The sequence below is a fragment of the Corvus hawaiiensis genome, chromosome 4 (genome assembly GCF_020740725.1).
Source record: "Corvus hawaiiensis isolate bCorHaw1 chromosome 4, bCorHaw1.pri.cur, whole genome shotgun sequence".
Taxonomy (NCBI): domain Eukaryota; kingdom Metazoa; phylum Chordata; class Aves; order Passeriformes; family Corvidae; genus Corvus; species Corvus hawaiiensis.
The window spans coordinates 22,830,504-22,849,463 of record NC_063216.1 but is presented as its reverse complement, the minus strand read 5'-3'; the positions used below and the strand labels follow the sequence as shown (position 1 = coordinate 22,849,463).

The window sequence follows — 18,960 nt, the reverse complement described above, 5'->3', positions numbered from 1 at the left end:
ATGTTATCTCTGCTCACAGGCTAAATCATTTTCACAGTCACTCAGACTCTGACATAACAGGCAAGCAGCACCCCATCAGCATGGCAAAGGAAGCCTATCCAACACACTCATGGAAAGGGAGCTGTGGTCTCCAAAAAGCCTGATAGAATGAGAACTAAAGCCTCTGAGAGTCCAGAAGAAAACAAGAAGCAGCAAGTTTCTTTGCTAACATGTGGGGAAAGTGTTGATATTTATATTTTTGGTCCAGTTTTAAGTTTCAGTTCTCATCTCACTTAGACATGTTTTGCACTAGTGTACAACAAGGCATAAACACAAGCCACTGTACAAAATAGTTCAACTTCATTTTTCCTGCATGCCATTCATTTACCAAGATGAAGCAGGAGGCTCTCTAGTGCTTCACTCACCTATAAAATGACCTTAAATGTATCTGGTGGGGATCCTGGTGGTGTTTTTTTTATCCCTTACATTTGCACTTGCTGATGTATTTTGTTCTGTGCTTTCTCAAAATGGTTGCAAGCCAGAATGAAAAGCTTAAGTTTCTGAAACTGCTGATATTCTCATGGCACTTGACCAAAGGACATAAATAAAAATGAAAACAAGCACTCCAAACATACACTTCTCTTTGGCAAAAGCAAAGGCAGCTTCTCTGGAGAGTCTCAGCCGTTGTCACAGCACAAAACCTGCCTAGACGAAGCCAGTAAGAAGGTTACTATGTTATTTAGTAACAAGAAATGGCAATCCTCTGTGTCCCCTCCCAAGAAACACTTAGGAAATAAAGAGTTGCGCTGGATTCTCAGACTTTAACTCCAGTTTTGTAGCTCACTTGACAGTCTCTCTAGTTCTGTGTGCCCGCACATTAACACACAGGCAGGAAAGGAAAGGAGGATAAAAGAGATGCACAAACACAAGGATTAAGTGGGCAAAAATTGGCTATCAAGGCCTTTAGGCAAGGAAAAGAAAGCTTTCCAGGCAAACTTGTCAGACAAATAGCCTTCCAAGGGAAGCCTTGGAGACAATCCAACTGGACACACGCAGCACTGAGTTAGTCTGTGAAAGGAATTACATAACTGGCTGTGCATGATAAGAGGTTCTATGTCTGATGAGCCAAATAGTCCCTTACCACCTGATGTTCATTTGACAGAAGTGACCATCTGCAGATTATCTTCTGGATTGTATTGGTTTCCTTAGGTTTGGGGCTTTTTTCTTTTACTGAATCAGAGAGTATATCTCCCTTCTTACTAAAGCCACAGCAAGTCCCATCAGAGAAGCAGACCAAGAAAATTAGCATTAACAGATTGGAAAAGGCCTTTAAAATCAATGATCTAAAATTCACCAAGCCTAGTTTAAGAAGGTGAGAAGACTCTCAAGAGGCAGGTTTAGTGAGCTGGTGAGATCTGCACTGAAATCCCATTCCCTAAGCCTGCAGTCTTATCATGAGGATACTGGAGATGTGGAAACCTCCTCTGTGCTGAACAGGAACAGAACTACAGCAATCAGCGCCAGCTGTTCTGCTGCAATGACCCAGTAATCATCATGATTATGTGTCCCACTTACTGGGGGACTCTGCTAGAGGGATTAGCAGATCGTGATCGTCACACTAAGCTCTACTCAAAAAAGCATTAAACGTAAGGACCTGAACGTTCAAAATAATTTCCTGCTTAAGTACCTCAGTGTTTGGGGTGCCCAAGAGAAGACAATTCCTAACTGGCAGAGAGCATTACCCTGCAGGTGATAGCACAGGGAATCCCACATCTCAAAAGCAGGCCCTGGGAGCACCATCTGGACTCGCTCAAGAGCCCTGCAACGTTATCCAGTTGAAAAGGCTTTGCTAAATCCTTTGACACCGTCTCCCAAGAGCATTTCTCTGGAGAAACTGGCAGCCCGTGGTTTGGACAGGTGCACTGTTCGTGGGGTAAAAATCTGGGTGAGGGCCAGGCCCAGAGAGTGGTGGTGAATGGAGTTATATCGAGCTGGGGACCACTCAGTGGTGGTGTTCCCAGGGCTCTGTTTAATACCTTTATCAATGATCTGGACAATGGGATTGAGTGCTCCCTCTATCAGTTTACCGACAACACCAAGCTAGGAGAGAGTGTTTATCTGCGAGGGCAGGAAGGCTCTGCAGAGGGATCTGGACAGGCTGGATCAATGGGCCGAGGCCAACTGTGTGAGATTCAACAAGTCCAAGTGCTGTGTCCTGCTCTTGGGTCACAACAACCCCTGCAGTGCTGAGAGGAGGTTGTACTGACCTGGGGGTCGGTGTCTTCTCCCAGGTAACAAGTGATAAGACACCAGGAAATGCCCTCAAGTTGTGCCAGGGAAGGTTTAGATTGAGTATCAGGAAAAATTTCTTCACTCAAAGTGTGGTCAGGCATTGGAACAGGCTGCCCAGGAAAGTGAAAGAATCACCAAACCTGGAAGTGTTCAAAAGACACTTTGGGGCTATAGTTTAGTGGTGAACACAGTGGTGCTAGATTAATAATGGTTGGACTCCGTGATCTTGAGGGTCCTTCTCAACCTTAATGATTCTATGAAAACTAAAGTCTTCTCCAAACATAACTTGGGGGATGACCACGTGTCATCGGTTAGCAAGCATAGTCCCAGAAGAGATGTCCTTGCAAAGGAAGCTTACAGCTTCCTCTGCGACCTGACAGAACCTATCAGCTGGCCAGTTTGAATATGGACAATTCTTTGAGCCACTTAAAGTTGTGACTGCCTCTGTGATCCACACTTACGAATAGACAAACCCCCCACATTTCTCTGTCTCGTTCCCGGTGCTGGGACAGGTGGCTGCAGGCCCCGTGCGGGGGCCAGCAGGCCCAGCCCAGGCCCTGCTCAGGCCAGGCCAGGCCACGGCCATCCTGGAGCCGATGGGCCCTGTTCCACCTGCGGAACACCCCCCCCCCCGCCACAGCCCTGCTGGGAGCAGCTGGAGCAGCTCGGCTCCCCCCGCCTCCACTGCAATAAGCCACATTCCAGCTGCAAGGCCAAGGTGAGATTAACCCTTTTAGTGCTGTGAAGAGCTGAAAACCTGAGGGAGGAGAAAGAGGAGATGCTTAAAGCTGAAATTCTGTTGTAAAGCTATGATATATCAGAGTATCCCGTTGTAATTTCATGAAGATATGGGGGGTGGAGTGTTCAACTCGTAAGCAAAAGCACCTGCGCTGAGATAGGCAGATGCTGACGCAGCTGTAATTTCATGAGAAGTTTGAACAGGGAGAGATGGAAACAATGAGGACTTTTGCTCCAAATGGGAAAGGAGAAACCTCAGTTCCTAGAGATGCTCCTAGAGATAGTCCTAGAGATGAAGATGAGGAAGACCCTTTGCTCCCAGGGAAGGAGGAGGGCCTCTATTCTTAGAGATGAAACGCTCCCAGAGATGGGTGAAGAGAACTTTTGTTTCTGAACGGCTCAACCTTAAAATTCTACCCCAGTAATTCAAGAGAGGACCCTCGAAAGCAGTTGTGGGAAAAGCTGCAAGTCAGGGGGAAGGGACTCACATGATGCGAGCAGAGAACCAACCCAGGCGGCAGGCTCGTTGTGATACTGTTTTCATAGCACGGGCAAGAGAGACTCCTCTTCCTAAATGGACTAAACAAGGTTATTATGGAAGTGGTAAACAGACTGAACATCTCAAGGGTTGTCTTTTTACATTGTCAGTGGGAGAAGGGAGGAGAAGTGTTCTGAAGGTGTGGTATGATTTTTTTTTTCCCCCTCTCTTCTTTTAGGTCTGTTAATAAATTTCTTTATATTCTTTCAAGTTTGGTGCCTGCTTTGCGTTTCTCCTAATTCTTATCCCACAGAAGATAAACAGTAGTGAGTATTTTGGACCAAACCACTACACTAAATTGGTGTTTCTGCCCGGTTACAAACCCAACCCACTACACCACGCCATACTGAATTCCCAGGACTCCTGCCTTCCCTGAAGCTTCCTTCATGTCCTGACAGAATTACCAGGGGGACAAGAACACACTGAATCACCACACTAAATCAACATCAGTAATCACAAACTCTGGTGTCCTCCCATGGCAGGGAGACATCTTTTGTCAAAACCTCTGCCTTGAGTTTGATATGGAAACAGCTCCCTTTTTCAGGCTCTCACATATGTTTTTTCTTCCTTAGTATCTTTTTAAGGAAGATACTGCATATAAAATCTGCCACCTATTAAAATATAAGCTTTGAAGGCAGAAAACACTTCCAGAAATTATCTTAAGAATCGTACTGAACTTTATCAAATCTTGAGTCATCGTTCTTTTCATACAAGTGTGCACTTCATTAGTTGGTAATGGAACAATAATTGCTCTTAAGTTATGCAAGATGCACCTCTTATTTGTAAGGGGTTTCTGGAGAGGTAATGACAGATGCTTAAAAAAATCAAATATGAGAATATGAAAAGTCATGTAAAAGGTAATGGTAAGCACAGAGTAGCCTGACAGCTGGGTCATAGCCTCATCTGGTGTAAAGGCATAATGCAGAAGTTCTGTCTAATGCATTCTTAAACACTGAACCTGAAGCCAAATTAATCGTACTACTTTGCACTTTAGTCTAACTGAATCTCACAAATGAAGCATCATCCACGTAGGTCAAGACCTGACATCCCTGCTTTCCTGACAGCTTCCTACACACTCCAGGTAAGGCTGCCAGCAATTCAGCAGAAGGCATTTTTCCCCTCTGAAATTATGCTTCCTGATTATCAAACATATTGGGTGTGAAATAAAGATACCAATCTATGTATTTTCTGGTTTCTAAAAGTAAACTCAGTGTAAAATCTGCTAGGACCTATATTGTGAGGGACAGTCTTGTGTTAAAAAGGGACAATCATTCCAAATTTTCTCCACTCCCTTTTCTCCAACTTTACCAGTGTGAGCAGGGGCTCAGCACAGCATTTCAAAGACCACGTGTTCGCTCACAGCCCTTCCAGACAAAATGTCAACTCCACACTTGGAGCACTTGCGTTTGCTGATGCGTGGCAGCGCTCCTAAGATCAGGAGCGGCACACCATCCAAATGTCATCTGGGCGTGCAGATGCAAGATCAAGTGCACCTCCTCATACGACTAATTTTCCAATTAAGATTGAAACACTGTTGTGCTAAAAACACAACAAGCACATGGGAAGAGCTTGTTCTTGCTCCATAGGGATTTGTTATCAAAGATACGCTAATTTTAATCAGTTTGGTTTTACTCACTGACTTCCACAATATGTTAATTTTGCGCTGCAAAACATAGCTGTATTTTACTGCTTTCAAACAGTTTAGTATGACACCCAAAGGAAAAAATTTTTTAAAAACAACAACAAAACAAAGAAAGATTGGCAAATGCTCAGAAAGCTTGCTTCACCCACTCTGATCTCCATGCCAGTGCAGACATATTATTAACAGGACCCAACTATCTAATCTGAGATTTGTTCCAATCCAAATACATAAACTACATCACAACAGCAGCTGCTGAGTAGATGTACCCAGAGGAAGCCCAGCCTTTAGTCTGTCTGGAAAAACGATAAAACAACAATCACAGACTGCAAAACTTTCAGCAAGGAGAGCCCTGTTTAATCTGCTGGAAAAAGACATAATGAGATGCAGTGCTTGGCAGCTGAAATTAGATAGATCAGACTAGAAATAGGCACATTTTAAACAGCGAGAACAGCCTACTGCTGCAACCATCCACCTAAGGATTACTTCAAATACTCCATCACATCAAGTCTTTAAATTCAGGGCTGCTGACAGATGTGTGACACAGCTCACAGAGAAACACAGGCTTCATGCAGTAATTCTTACGTGGAGCTCTGTCTCTTGCACCGTGCTCTAGATCAGATTAGATGATCATAAATGGTCCCTCTTGACCTTAAAAATCTACAGTGATGCTCAAGTAATGGTAAAAATTACTTCAAGGAGTTGCAGCTCTGCACAACCCAGAGAGATCACAAACTGTGTGACAGTTCTGCACCAATAGCCTGTGTCATTTCCCTCCCATACAAACTGGCTGAGGGCCACAGACAGAGCTGGGCTGGACAGCTGGCAGTCAGGAATCAAATTTAGTCCCTTGCTCTTGGGTTAGCAAAAGCTGAAAGAACTGTAAAAAAACTGCCACGTACCTTGAAGAAGCACTTCCCCCCTAAAACATCAGCTGCCTGAAGTGTCAAGGACTTTGAAAAGAAAGAAAGAAAAACTGGTCTAATTCACATTTCCCAGCAGAGGGTTGCTACAGTGTGGCTTTTATAAAAATGGCACGGGAAGAACGACAAAAAATTCTCTCTTCCCCAAATAACTGAGCAAATCTAAAATAGTTAATCCTGGAAACAGTCTCAAAAGATTAGCCATGGCTCAACTAACTTTAACGATGATAATTTTTAATTTAATTTAAAGTTGAATATCCTTGTGCAATAATGGCGGAGATGAAGGACTATTAGGGAATAATCTTGTTTATGGATCAGTGAACCCAGGAAAATTGCCAAAGCACTGTGAAACATATTCCTTATTCACACCTCATAATTAACTGAGTGTTCTGCTGCAATATTAAAGTCATCTTCGTTATGAGAAAGCTGCTCATTTGGGCTGGTATGCCACTGAGGGGTCTCATTCAGTTCTGGCATTTCCAAACTCCCAGGAAAAAGCACATTCAAGCCATAAAAACAGCAGACTCCAAAAGTGTAAAGGAAGGCAGAGAAAGCCTTTGGTCCATGACAAAAGCACGGCTTGTGCAGAGAAAAAAACCACTTCTCTCCTTCCCTAATACCACCTGGGAGCATTTATTTCTCTTTTAAAGGCAATTGAAAGAAGAAAATGCAGTTCTCGTAATTAATTCACATTGAAAGGCGCTTTTGATGGAGTCAAGAGGCCAAATCAGATCAAAGTAAATAATGCAACAAATAGTGACATGAAAGCCCTGGGATAGCAGCTATCACTGCTTGCACTGTCTAGATCTTTGTACTCAAAAGCAACAAATGCTGAAGCTTTCAGCTTCCAGGAAAGCAGAGGAGGATAGAGGGGCTCCATCCTTTCAGCAAATTTTAAGAAAGAAATTGTCCATTTACTGGGAGGAAGATTTTGTTGAGGTACATCTGCTTAAGATTTGGGAAATCCTAGATTAAGTCTCTGCTTTATGTCAGATTTTATGTGTGTGAATTAGGGCAAATGTTCCAGCTTTCTGCCCTTTGGTTTAGAGAGGTAACGCTTCCCCCTGAGCACAGACATGAGGGGATTCTGCCCTTCTACTCAGCCCACAAGCTTTGCCCAAGCCAAGGTTGCTTTAAGATAGTACTGATCCCCAAACAGCAGTTAAGAAGGGAAGGATATAGTGTAACCCCCCCATCTGGGCAACTGAGACCCAGATACAGCAGCTGCAGACTTCACTGGTGTCATCTCTGGCCCCAAAACCAGCCAGGCTTAGCTTAGTTCAGCATCTTGCTCCAGTCTTTCCCATGTACTGGGGAACAGGCCAGGCAGATGCAGCCAAAGCCACTACACAGAACAGAAAACACAGTAATAAAATATACTCAGATTTTTCCATTCAGATTTTTACTGCACATATTACCTAAACAGACTCCAGTCAAAACAAAAGAATAAACAATAAAGAAAAAAGTGATGCCATAAATCAGCACCAAAAAAAAAATTGCAGCTTGTGAAAAACAGAAGTAATAATACAACGCATAAAAATCCAAGTCCCAGCATCTGGAGTACTGCACGTTATTCTGAGACCTTCCCTTCCTCTGCCCACTTCCCAAAGGATCTAACAGAGATCGAAGAGGTACAGGAAAGGGTAATAAGGCTCATCAGACACATGGAATGGTGTCTGCATGACGAGAGAGGAGAGAGAACAGGGCTCTCCACCCTGGGAAGGGAGTACACAGAGATACTATAAAATTATGAAGGGCCTGGGGAAGGGAACCAGCAACATTACTTTCTACTTCTTATCACACAAAGTCAAAGGGCTCCCAATGAAATTATCAGGTTTCAAGCAAACAAAAAGATTCCTTTATATGGTGTGTAATTAAAATCACAGAACTCACTGCAACAAGAGGCCCTCAAAGTCGGAGGAGAGAAGGGTTCTAAAAAGGAAATTAGGCAACTCCACAGAGGACAGGTCCACAGAGAGCCTTAAACACAGTGCTCTAGATACAGCATCCAGATCCATGGACTCTAAATCAATGCCTGGCGCACGTTCAGCAGCCACAGTAAGGAAAGATAACCCTGTCCTGGCCCCATTCCCATTCTTCTCTTCTCTGTAAGCATCCAGTAATGACCGCAGCCAGAACACAGACCTAGATGGATTGCTGGTTTGATATGGTATCCCCACAAATTTCTGCTATTATGTTAAATATACTGATAGGAGTCCAACAGACAAATCCTAACTTAAAAGGAATTCTTTGTTTGTGTGTTTGTTTTCCTTGAAGAAATATCATGCAAAAATTCTTGTATTTATATTAATGCATGTCAGTAGACCAAATGTATGAACAAATGCCTTCTGGGTGGAAAGCTATCCATCATCTCCAAAAGCTTGTATGGGCAACGAATGAAGGAATTTCATTTTCCATACTGAGTAATTTCATGATGGAGATACCATTCAGGACCATAGGCAGGGTCATGACAGTGAATCCACAGTATGCCAGCCAAGATCAACAAAGGAATGCTGATCATAACAGATTGATTAGAAAGACCAGCATTAGCAGCCATTTAGACCACAGACCAGGTGACAGCTTTCTAAAATGAAAACTCCTGATGCTTCTACCAAAAACATTTGTATTCTAAGCAATTCATCTGCTGAAATGAATGCATGATATAATTATGGAAGAGAACAGGGGAGAAGAGGGAGAACAACAACAACAAATTAATTGAGTTTACTACCAGAAAACAAAAGAAACATCTCTGCTTCAAACATTTACAGATAACTCACAGGTGCAGTGATACAAACTGCTGTCACGAGATTAGGCAGAGATTACGGTAAATTCAATTAAATCAGCCAATGCCAAAATATTCCAAGAGAACCCAAGGCCATCATTTTACACCAGCTTGACTCTACAGGAATTCCTAACGTGGTCTTGTAGGAACTGCATGTGTAACAGTGGTCTATGAGAGGATAAAGCTGCGTTTTATGGGAAGGATATAAAGGTAATGTTCCATCTCCCTTCCACCTCTAACTGATAATTACTCTTTCCCTGAAATTTCTTTTGAACAATCAGTGGAAGACTTTCTTCTCAAGCTTTTCCTGCTAATTTTCCTCTTTGGAAGAACAGCCAGAGGGTTTGTTGGCATCTTTCACAGATTAAATGGAACTGTACTTTATTCCATACTTTTTATACTAGCACAACCAATGTGCAACCATAGTTAGTTTCAAAGTACTAATTTTATGTTTATTATTTCCTTACTCTAGAGCTGATTTGCAAAACCAAGGGATTTCACAGGTCAAAAAAGGAGAGATTTGAGCACACTTCAGCCCCCAGCCTGAGCAGAGGATCTACAGGAAACATGCTGCCAATCAAAGCTTTAAACAGAGGGAACAACTGCATTATCCACACGGCAAAAGAATGACATTTTCTTAAGACAACCAAACCTAACTTTTAGAAAGGAGGTTAAAAAAAAAAAAAAAAATCAAAACAACCACCACAGCATATTCCAGTGGAAGACTATCATATAAACCACTCCACGATCAGCTGTGGCAGGCAATGAGAATTCATAAGGCAAAGCAGGGTGTCGCCAGATGCTATGAGACCTGTCGGACCTGGAAAGCAAACACTCGACAGCAACATTCCAACAACCCAAGCACAAACCTGGCCTTTCACAGCTTACTTTGGCCAATATCCGAATTTCAGCATGGATGTTTGAGAATGTGGAATGCATTTACAAGAGTCCCTTCTGCACTGCAGTTTCCTGGATATTCACATTCTGGAAACTGCTAAAAAGAATAGAAACAAAAAATCTGCATTTCAAAGATCAAGAGAGAAAAGTGTGTTCCAGCATTTCCAAGCCAAGTAGAAGATTAAGGTTTCTAATGCACTCGTTGGAAAAGAATATTGGGATAACTGCATTAGAAATGTGAAAGAGGATTTAATACTGTACTTTAGATTAACTTGAAGATTAAGTTTCTAGTCAGGGAAGAATCTGTTCATCTTGGAAAGCATACAGGGAGGATGGGAGAAGCATTACACATGCTAGCAGGTTGGGTTTTTTTAGACTTTTTAAATCAAATATTAAGTCTCAACAGCTACTTCATATTAAAAAAAAAAAAAATCAAAGTAACACTTATCACACAACTGAAATCATCCACCTAAAGTCGCCCTTGATGAGATTGGTGTCCTCGTGGTTTCAAGCAAATGATTGCTTGTATCAGCCAGTGAACACTTAAAGCCAAGTAACTTAGTCCTGAGAGTCTGCTGTCCTTCCCTTAATACATGCTGTGATTAGCAGGTTCACAGAGGAGACATGGACCAGCTTGAAAAGCATCAGTCATTAATGAGGTAGGTGGTTACAGCTGATCCCTTCACTCCTGAGAACAGCCTAAAAGTTTCCACTAGATGTCCAAAAATGTGCCCGACAGCCAAAGCGTAAGAGAAATTGTTCAATTAGATTTGCTATCCAGGGAAATACCGGCAATAATCTGGGTATCATCCATCTTCAGGTGTTGTGGTTGGGGCTTTTTTTTTTGTTTCCTGGGTGACTGAAATACTGTTGTGTGCCAAACTAACCCAGATTTGCTGCAAGGAAATGACCTGGCAAGCCATTAGGGTTTGTTCTTGTTTCTCAGCTGCTGTTAATTCTTTGACACTGGTTTACAGGGCTTTCAGAGAAAGCCAGTGAACACGGGCATGCTGCTGTTTCAAACACTGCTTTAATGAGACTGCCATGAACTGTGAATAGAAAGGCAGTCCTGTGAAGTAAAGGGAATGAACAGAGGCTCCTGTGAGTCAGCTCTGGGACACACAGGCTGCACCTACAAATTGGGGATTTCCAATTAGCAGCACAGGGAACAGAAGAGACTGATGTACAATGAAGTGACTGCAACTGCAGGGCTTAAAAGCAACTCCCATTAATGAGAGAAAAAAACCCTCTCCCTCTGCACACAAATGAATAAGCGATCAGCATCTTTCAGAAGACGGGGAAAAAAGAAACCCAAAACCACCAAAACCAGTCATTAACTTTTCCTCCTGACTCTGTTCTGCACAGCACCGTTCTTTGTCCCAGGCACAGTTTCCACAAAAATGGATTTTAATGAACTAAATGAAAGTCTAAAAGATCTTTAAAGTTTAAATAATCTTCTCTAAAAAGAAGAAAAAAAAAAAAAGCTAGAACGTGTTAAGCCATCATCAGCTAAGAAAAATAACATCAGACTCAGTCTTGTCCCTTTTTTCTGACATTCAATGTACATGAAGGCAAACAACTTCAGTTTATTCACTGCTTACTGAAATAAACAGGGCCTCTTGGTACTGTCACATATAAATAGTCCAGGAGAAATTATTTACTTTCCACTTCCTCCTAGGAAGTATTTAAAAAGAGGGAGAGAGGTGTTTTTCTGTACTGCAAGAAAAGTGCTATCCAGAACAGTGGCTGAAACACAGATCCAACAAAGGGTGTCAAATTTAAAACTAACCTTCTTCTATTCAAATAAGTGCATGCACAAGTGCCTACTTTTCCAGCCACAAGGAAGCAAAGAGTGAGATCAGCTGTGGCTCCACTCCACCCCAAGCACCAGAGTAGAGCAGGCTCCTGGCTTCTGCCTGGCCCTCCACTCTCCCTCCTCCTCAAACCCAGGCAGGAAGCAAAGGGAAAACTCACAATTTAGCTATAGGCAGAGGAGAGCTGAACCCCCAAAGCTGGAGAAATGAGGTCAAAAAGAAACTGGGGTTTGCAGCTTGTGGAGCAGAAACCTATGCAGAGCGAAGGAGGAGATAAGCAAAGACAGTGAGTGCTGACAGCTCAAAGAATCCAGAGGGACCTTGCTCCCATGCTGGGCAAAGCTCCCACGGCAGAAAATTGAACCAGAGAGATGGGAGGAGTGAGGAGCACATGGAGGATGCAACAGGCAGTACAAGGACACAGATCAGGGCCCTTGAATTGGCTGGGCAAGGACTTAGGGGACAGGAGTACAGGAGGGACCATGGGAGTGAGACTGACACAGTAGCTCTTGAGGAAAGCAGCAAGATCCAAAAGGCAAAGCCTGAGGAGCAAAGACTGGAAACAATTAAATGACTAAGGAAAAGCAAACAAGAAAAGAGATGAGGACAGGCTGCAGTAGATGAGGCAGGACAACAAACTGGGGAGAGAGGAAGGAAAGGGCTGCCGGAAGAAGCTGCACATGCTGGGCCAGGTTCACTCCTCTCCGAGTCTGGAAGGGAATGCTGTATCATTGTGTCTCCTCTGTCTGAAAACATCTAAAGGAAAAGGTCCCTCATCTCTCAATCCTGACTCCTAAAGGGCACAGTCTACTGCTGGCACCAGCTAGTCTGCTTGCCCAACCAGCAGATGTCCATGAAGTAAATACAAAGGTGAATCAAATTCTTAACATCCATGTGGTTCCCCACTACAAAATTTCTGGCTATTCACTTTACTTGTTCCGAATAGTCAGGAAGTTACACATCCAGAAACTATGCCAAAAGTACCTTTAAAGGTTACAGACTAAAGTAACAAACTGCAAGGAAATACCAGCACTTGGTAGTCTGTACACAGAGGAATTATTGAGAAGCCGTAAATCTGTCTCAGAGCAGGACTTGAATAATATGAAGTAAATAGGGCACGGGGCAACGCTTTGGACCAGGAAGAAACAAAATATTGAATAGCTACTCATTAAGTGAGCACCATCCATTCTGGGCAATGAATCGAGCAGGGATTGTGCAAAAAAGAAAAAGCTATGTGCTAGTGTAATTAAAGACTGTCACAATATAAACACATAACGAGGCCAAAATTAAATCAGGTCTTTCTTACCTGGTGAGTGCATAATTTTGCAGCACAATGAAGTCCAAACAAGTCTTTTTCTGCATGCATGCAACCTTAGTCATCACCGTACCAAAGCAGCGCTGTTCTTAACTAAACTTCAATCTGCAAGCAGCGAGTTCAGTTACTTGTAAGGAAACAGCACTCGAAGATTTCAAAAATTAAGGCACATAATGGCACACGCATGCCTAAGAGAGAGCCCTTGGCTTTGTTTCTTTTTTTGGAGGGGAACAGAAATCTTAAAACAACAAGCACATCACACAAATGGAGGTGGAAAAGCAGCATGCATTACTGTGCCTCATCTTCCAGCATGTGCCATGGGAAGAGAGAGATGTAATTATTTTCCCAAGATTACACAAGGGTTCTCTGGAAGACAGTTACAGGCCAGAGCATGTAAACCCTTGGCTGAATCTAAGGCTGTGAGCATAGGGGCACCCACATCTCCAATGTTTCTAGACTCTAGCAGAGCCTTCTGGTGGCCTCAGGTACCATCTGTGCATGACAATAAATATATTCACTGACTGCAGGGAAAAAGATTCACTCAACATTTCCTACACAGACTGTACAGACACAGCAGTAGAGAGAGCTATTGCTCAGACTCACAATGGAAAAACAATCTTAAGAACCGAGTTCAGAAAAGAGTAAACCACAGGCCAAATCCACCTCTGCAACACACCTCCCCAGAGGCAGCCAAACTTCATTCATAACTTAAGCTTACTAAATAGCAAGAACAGCAGAGCCTTAGCAAACCTGCTAGAATTAAAAAAATTTCCAACACCACAGAAGCAGCATCCCACGGATCCCAGGATAGCAAGAACACTTACCTAATCTGCCATCTTTCAGCACACACTGTGCTTCCCCAGGCCTTGGGACTCAGGGCCCTACCTGCCTTCTGGAGCTAACTTGCATTGTCCTATTCTCAGTTCAGTTTCAATTATCAATTAGGGAAAAAAAGAAATCAGCCTATAGCCAGTGACAATGCAGCGCTTCCCTTTCTCTGCTTTCCCACAGAGGCAATCCAAGACCAACCTTTGCTCTGAGTATCACAGAGTAGGAGCTTGAGCCTTTATTTGCAAAATCTCACAACCCTGAGGACTTCACCAGTGAGAGAGGAAAGGAAAAGCCTAGGCTGGCTCTATTGCTTCATGCTCCAGATTACTCATTTTGCTTTCCTAGAGAAGAAAAGCATTTTGACTGCTAGGCTCCCAGACCTTTCTCACCATAGACTGAATCTCAAACTGTCCTGGAATTTCTCCACCAGCTTTTGCTGTGGTGTTTGCAAAGCCCTTTAACACTTCCTTGCTATTTTGCTGTTGCACAGCAAGGAACTTTCAGGTCAGAGTCAAGTGTCCAGGTTTTTCTTCTGCCTTATTTTGGTCAGGGGCACACATACAACATAAATAATGGTTACCTTACTGCTTTCTCAGAGGCACACATTGCTTTTTCCTGCTGTGCTTTGCGTATGAACACAACCACCACTGACCTCCAGGGTGTGTAAGTGCAACTAAGAACAACTTACCAAAATTTAAGAAAGTTGTACCACATCTAACAAAAAGTGTCTTCCTAGCACTTTTATAACCCAGGCAGTTTCATACCCACACCTTCCTATCAAACACCCTCTAACAAATACAAGAAAAGGGGAAGTTTGCACACATGATAGCCCACATCTGGGAAACTGGTCCCACTATTCTGTCTGTATCAGTTACAAATCTAGAATGTAGCATTGCACTGTGTGGCATGGGGAAATTCAGCTGAGACTTCTTCTTTTTGAACACTAACTTACTGTTTTAAGCATACTATCATATTCATTAAAAAAGAAAAAAAAAATTAAAGCATCATTGCTACACAAAGATTGGAAATAGAAGCAGCCAGTGAGGAAAGGCCAAGCAATTGCTATGTAGCCACACATCGTGTGTGCCAGCGCTTTCCCCCCACCTCTCCCTCTGCTCTTCCTTCATGCTGAAGGACAGCATCTGTTTCAGCTCAAACCCTGACCACGCACACTGCACAGGGACTCAGGGAAGATGTGTTACGACCTCAACATATTTTTCCTCATAGTTTATCAAACTTAGGGCCAGTGCAGACATCTCTGGAATGCACCACATTCTGCAGAGCATTTCCATCTTCTTTCTCTTGCTATTGTAAGAGGAAACAACAGTGCCACCAGATCAGTTTAGTCATCAGATCACATTTATCCCTGCTATAGCCTTTAGGAGATCATTGAATTTTGGATCAATGGGGTTTTGGGCCTGGATCCCACAATGCTAATGACTAGTGCATTCCCACACTCTCTTTTACACATACAACACAGATTTAAAGTGATGCTGTTGGGCACAGCTCCAGGTACACCTGCTTCTTCTGTAACCTGGCAAAAAAAAACTAAAATAAAATACATAAATAAAAATAACTGTCATGGGTTAGCAAAGCATAGTCCTGGAAGTGATGTTCTTGCAAAGGGGTGCTTACAGCTTCCTCTGTGACCTGACAGAACCTATCAGATGGCCAGTTTGAATATGGACAATTCTTTGAGCCACTTAAAGTTGTGACTGCCTCTGTGATCCACACTTAAGAATAGACAAGCCCCGAGCAGAGCCCTCTCTCGTTTCCGGTGCTGGGACAGGCGGCTGCGGGCCCCGTGTGGGGGCCAGCGGGCCCAGCCCAGGCCCTGCTCAGGCCAGGCTGGGCCGGGCCACGGCCATCCTGGAGCCGATGGGCCCTGTTCCACCCGTGGAACCCCCCCACAGCCCTGCTGGGAGCAGCCGGAGCGGCTCGGCTCCCCCTCTCCAGTGCGGCCAAGATTCAGCTGAAAGCTGCCCACCGCTGTCCGGCAAAAGATCCTGTGACCAACAGTGATAAGCAAAATTCCAGCTGCAAGGCCAAGGTGAGATTAACCCTTTTATTGCTGTGAAGAGCTGAAAACCTGAGGGAAGAGAAAGAGGAGATGCTTAAAGCTGAAATTCTGTTGTAAAGCTATGATATATCAGAGTACCCATTGTAATTTCAAGAAGATATGGGGGGTGGAGTGTTCAACTCGTAAGCAAAAACACCTGCGCTGAGATAGGCAGATGCTGACGCAGCTGTAATTTCATGAGAAGTTTGAACAGGGAGAGATGGAAACAATGAGGACTTTTGCTCCAAATGGGAAAGGAGAAGGCCTCAGTTCCTAGAGATGCTCCCAGAGATAGTCCTAGAGATGAAGATGAGGAGGACCCTTTGCTCTCAGGGAAGGAGGAGGGCCTCTATTCTTAGAGATGAAATGCTCCCAGAGATGGGTGAAGAAAACTTTGGTTCTGAACGGCTCAACCTTAAAATTCTACCCCAGTAATTCAAGAGAGGACCCTCAAAAGCAGTTGTGGGAAAAGCTGCAAGTCGGGGGGAAGGGACTCACATGATGCGAGCAGAGAACCAACCCGGGCGGCTGTTTCGTTGTGATAATGTTTCTCCATAGAATGAGCAAGAGAGACTCCTCTTCCTAAACGGACTAAACAAGGTTATTATGGAAGTGGTAAACAGACTGAACATCTCAAGGGTTGTCTTTTTACATTGTCAGTGGGAGAAGGGAGGAAGGTGGGGGGAGGAGAAGAGTTTTGAAGGTGTGGTATGATTTTTTTTTTTTCTCCTTTTAGGTCTGTTAATCTACTTATTTTTATTCTTTCAAGTTTGGTGCCTGCTCTGCGTTTCTCCTAATTCTTATCCCACAGAAAGTAAACAGTAATAAGTATTTTGGACCAAACCACTACACTAAATTGGTGTTTCTGCCCGGTTCAAACCAAACCTGCTACAATAACCCACAAAAAAACCTCATGCAACAGTTCATATACATGGAAAACAGCAGCATTAATTCCAGTCTATTGTCCATTCCAAGGGAAGAGTCTCACCACCAGCAGACACAATAAAAATGAGCTTCTAGGACACCAAAGAGAAACAGAGATTTCAGTTTCAACAGTATGCAAGCTATTGTGGAGTGTTGTTTTTCAAGAAGCTTAGACTGCAGTTCTCAGCTCATTTACACAGCTCAAAACCATCAGAGTGATTAGGTGGCATGCAGGTGTTCATGGGCTGGACCACACAGCAACACAGAGTGCGAGGCACGTAGGACCTGGCACAACCAAAGCCAATTAAAAAAAAGAAAAAAGGTAAAAAAATAGATTCCAGTTTTCAGTGGCCTCAACAAATCATGAAAAAGAGAATGAGTGACGATGGCCATTGACACTGATTTTCAACAGGACACTTACCCCAAACAGAAGTACAAGCCTGACATGAAAGTTCCTGTCTGTCCTTCCCTATTTTTATCATATGCAAAGGCACACACACTCACAAGCCTCTTTCAGGTTTTAAAACTCAGGGAGATGGATCCAACCCACAAGAGATTCTAGTTACCTCATTTCAGCAGCATACGCCAGCATTACTCAAAATTGCAATAAATTGTGGTGATAAAACCTACAATTTCATCCAGACTAACTCATTCCTTACTCCTGAAGGCAACTGGGACTGCAACCCACATATTCACTGGATAGCTGAAGATAAGAGCAAGTGACAATAAAGAACAAAAATATCTCTGCACCAAGAATTTACATAACTAGCTCCAGTTGCTGCTAATTAGACCAATTCCCTTAATTCCTCCATTACATCTTCCTGCATTTTTCAGTTAGCTCTAGTAAGAAGATGTATAAAAAATTATTATTAAATAGAAACCTACTTGATCACATTACAAGTACTTAAAAGTATAGATCATTGCACTACTATTTTATTCTAATTGAAACCTTCCAGTTAGTAATCTGGTGCACTAAGTAAGATACCTGAAGCCAAACCGGAACACTGTACCAAACCTGTCCACAAATTTTGGAGCTTCTGAAATATTTAAAGCTTTGTCTCCCCCTCCCCCTTTTGCCATGGAAGAAGACCTACACAAGCCAACGTGAATTACAAGGAAAAATTGCGCAATTAATCTTAGATTTGACAGCAACTTCATTTTTTCCTTCTCTTTTCTTCTATAGCAAGGATTTCCTTTTTTTTTTTAACGCAGAATATATTTTAATAGAGAAATTGTCTTGAGTTCTTCCTATTTCATATCATATAATATGTCAACAGCACAGCTCTCATAGGCACACTTCCCTCTCAGCCACTGGGACCAAGCCAGCTCCACTTTGGGCATCCCACGGCTAACCCTCACACAGCAAGTTGTTGCAAGTGTGTTGTACACAGTCAGTCACTTGAGAAGAGAGCAGCTGAGCAGCTTACACCACCAGAGAGCCCCTTTTCAAACAGAAAGTAGCTATGTATATGCAGGGCTTGATTTGCCATGTGCAGAAATCCTTCACAACACTTGAAGAGGCAGCTGCCAAGAAGCAAATGCCAATTGGCAGCGTGGAGGAGCTCACTCTGAAGCCATCCCACGTGCATGGGCTCTCCAACACAACTTCTGCAGCCTCTCCTGAAGAGGCTGGCAAACTAGAGGCTTTCCCCTTGTGTAAGAAAGGGATGTTCCCAAAAGCGGGGGCAAGAGGGAGGGTGTCTGGAAAAAGCACAAAGCAAAGGAGGGGAGAAAGGAGCAGTAGGAAGAAAGGAAGAAACATGAGTAGAAGAAACAAGGAACAAGATCATGAAGCAAGACAGGAGGTATTTTTTTATATTGATAACCTCCTGCCCCCTGTTGTGGGCATCAGTCTATTCTCCCAAGTAACAAGCAATAGGATAAGAGGAAATGGCCTCAAGTTGTGCCAGGGAAGTCTTAAATTGGATATTAGGAACATTTTCTTCACTGAAAGGGTTGTCAACAACAGACTGCCCAGGGAAGCAGTGGAGTCACCATCACTGAAGCGTTTAAAAGACATGTAGATGCAGCACTTAGGGACATAGTTTAGTGGTGGGCTTGGCAGTGCTGGGGTAATGGCTGGACTTGATAATCTTAGAGGTCTTTTCTAGAGAATTCTGTGATACTATCCATTAGGGAAAACAGAGACAAATACAAGTATCAAAGAACAAAAACACTGACAAGTCCTCAGATATTCTCCTCCTTTTTCCCTTAACCCTCCTTCCACCT

General features: G+C 43.2%; 1 protein-coding gene across 1 annotated transcript in view; it reads right to left on the bottom strand.

Annotated features, from left to right (window-relative positions):
- Positions 1–18,960, bottom strand: part of TMTC1 (transmembrane O-mannosyltransferase targeting cadherins 1) — a 138,594-nt gene that overhangs the window by 102,097 nt on the left and 17,537 nt on the right. The gene's annotated exons all lie outside the window — the stretch shown is intronic.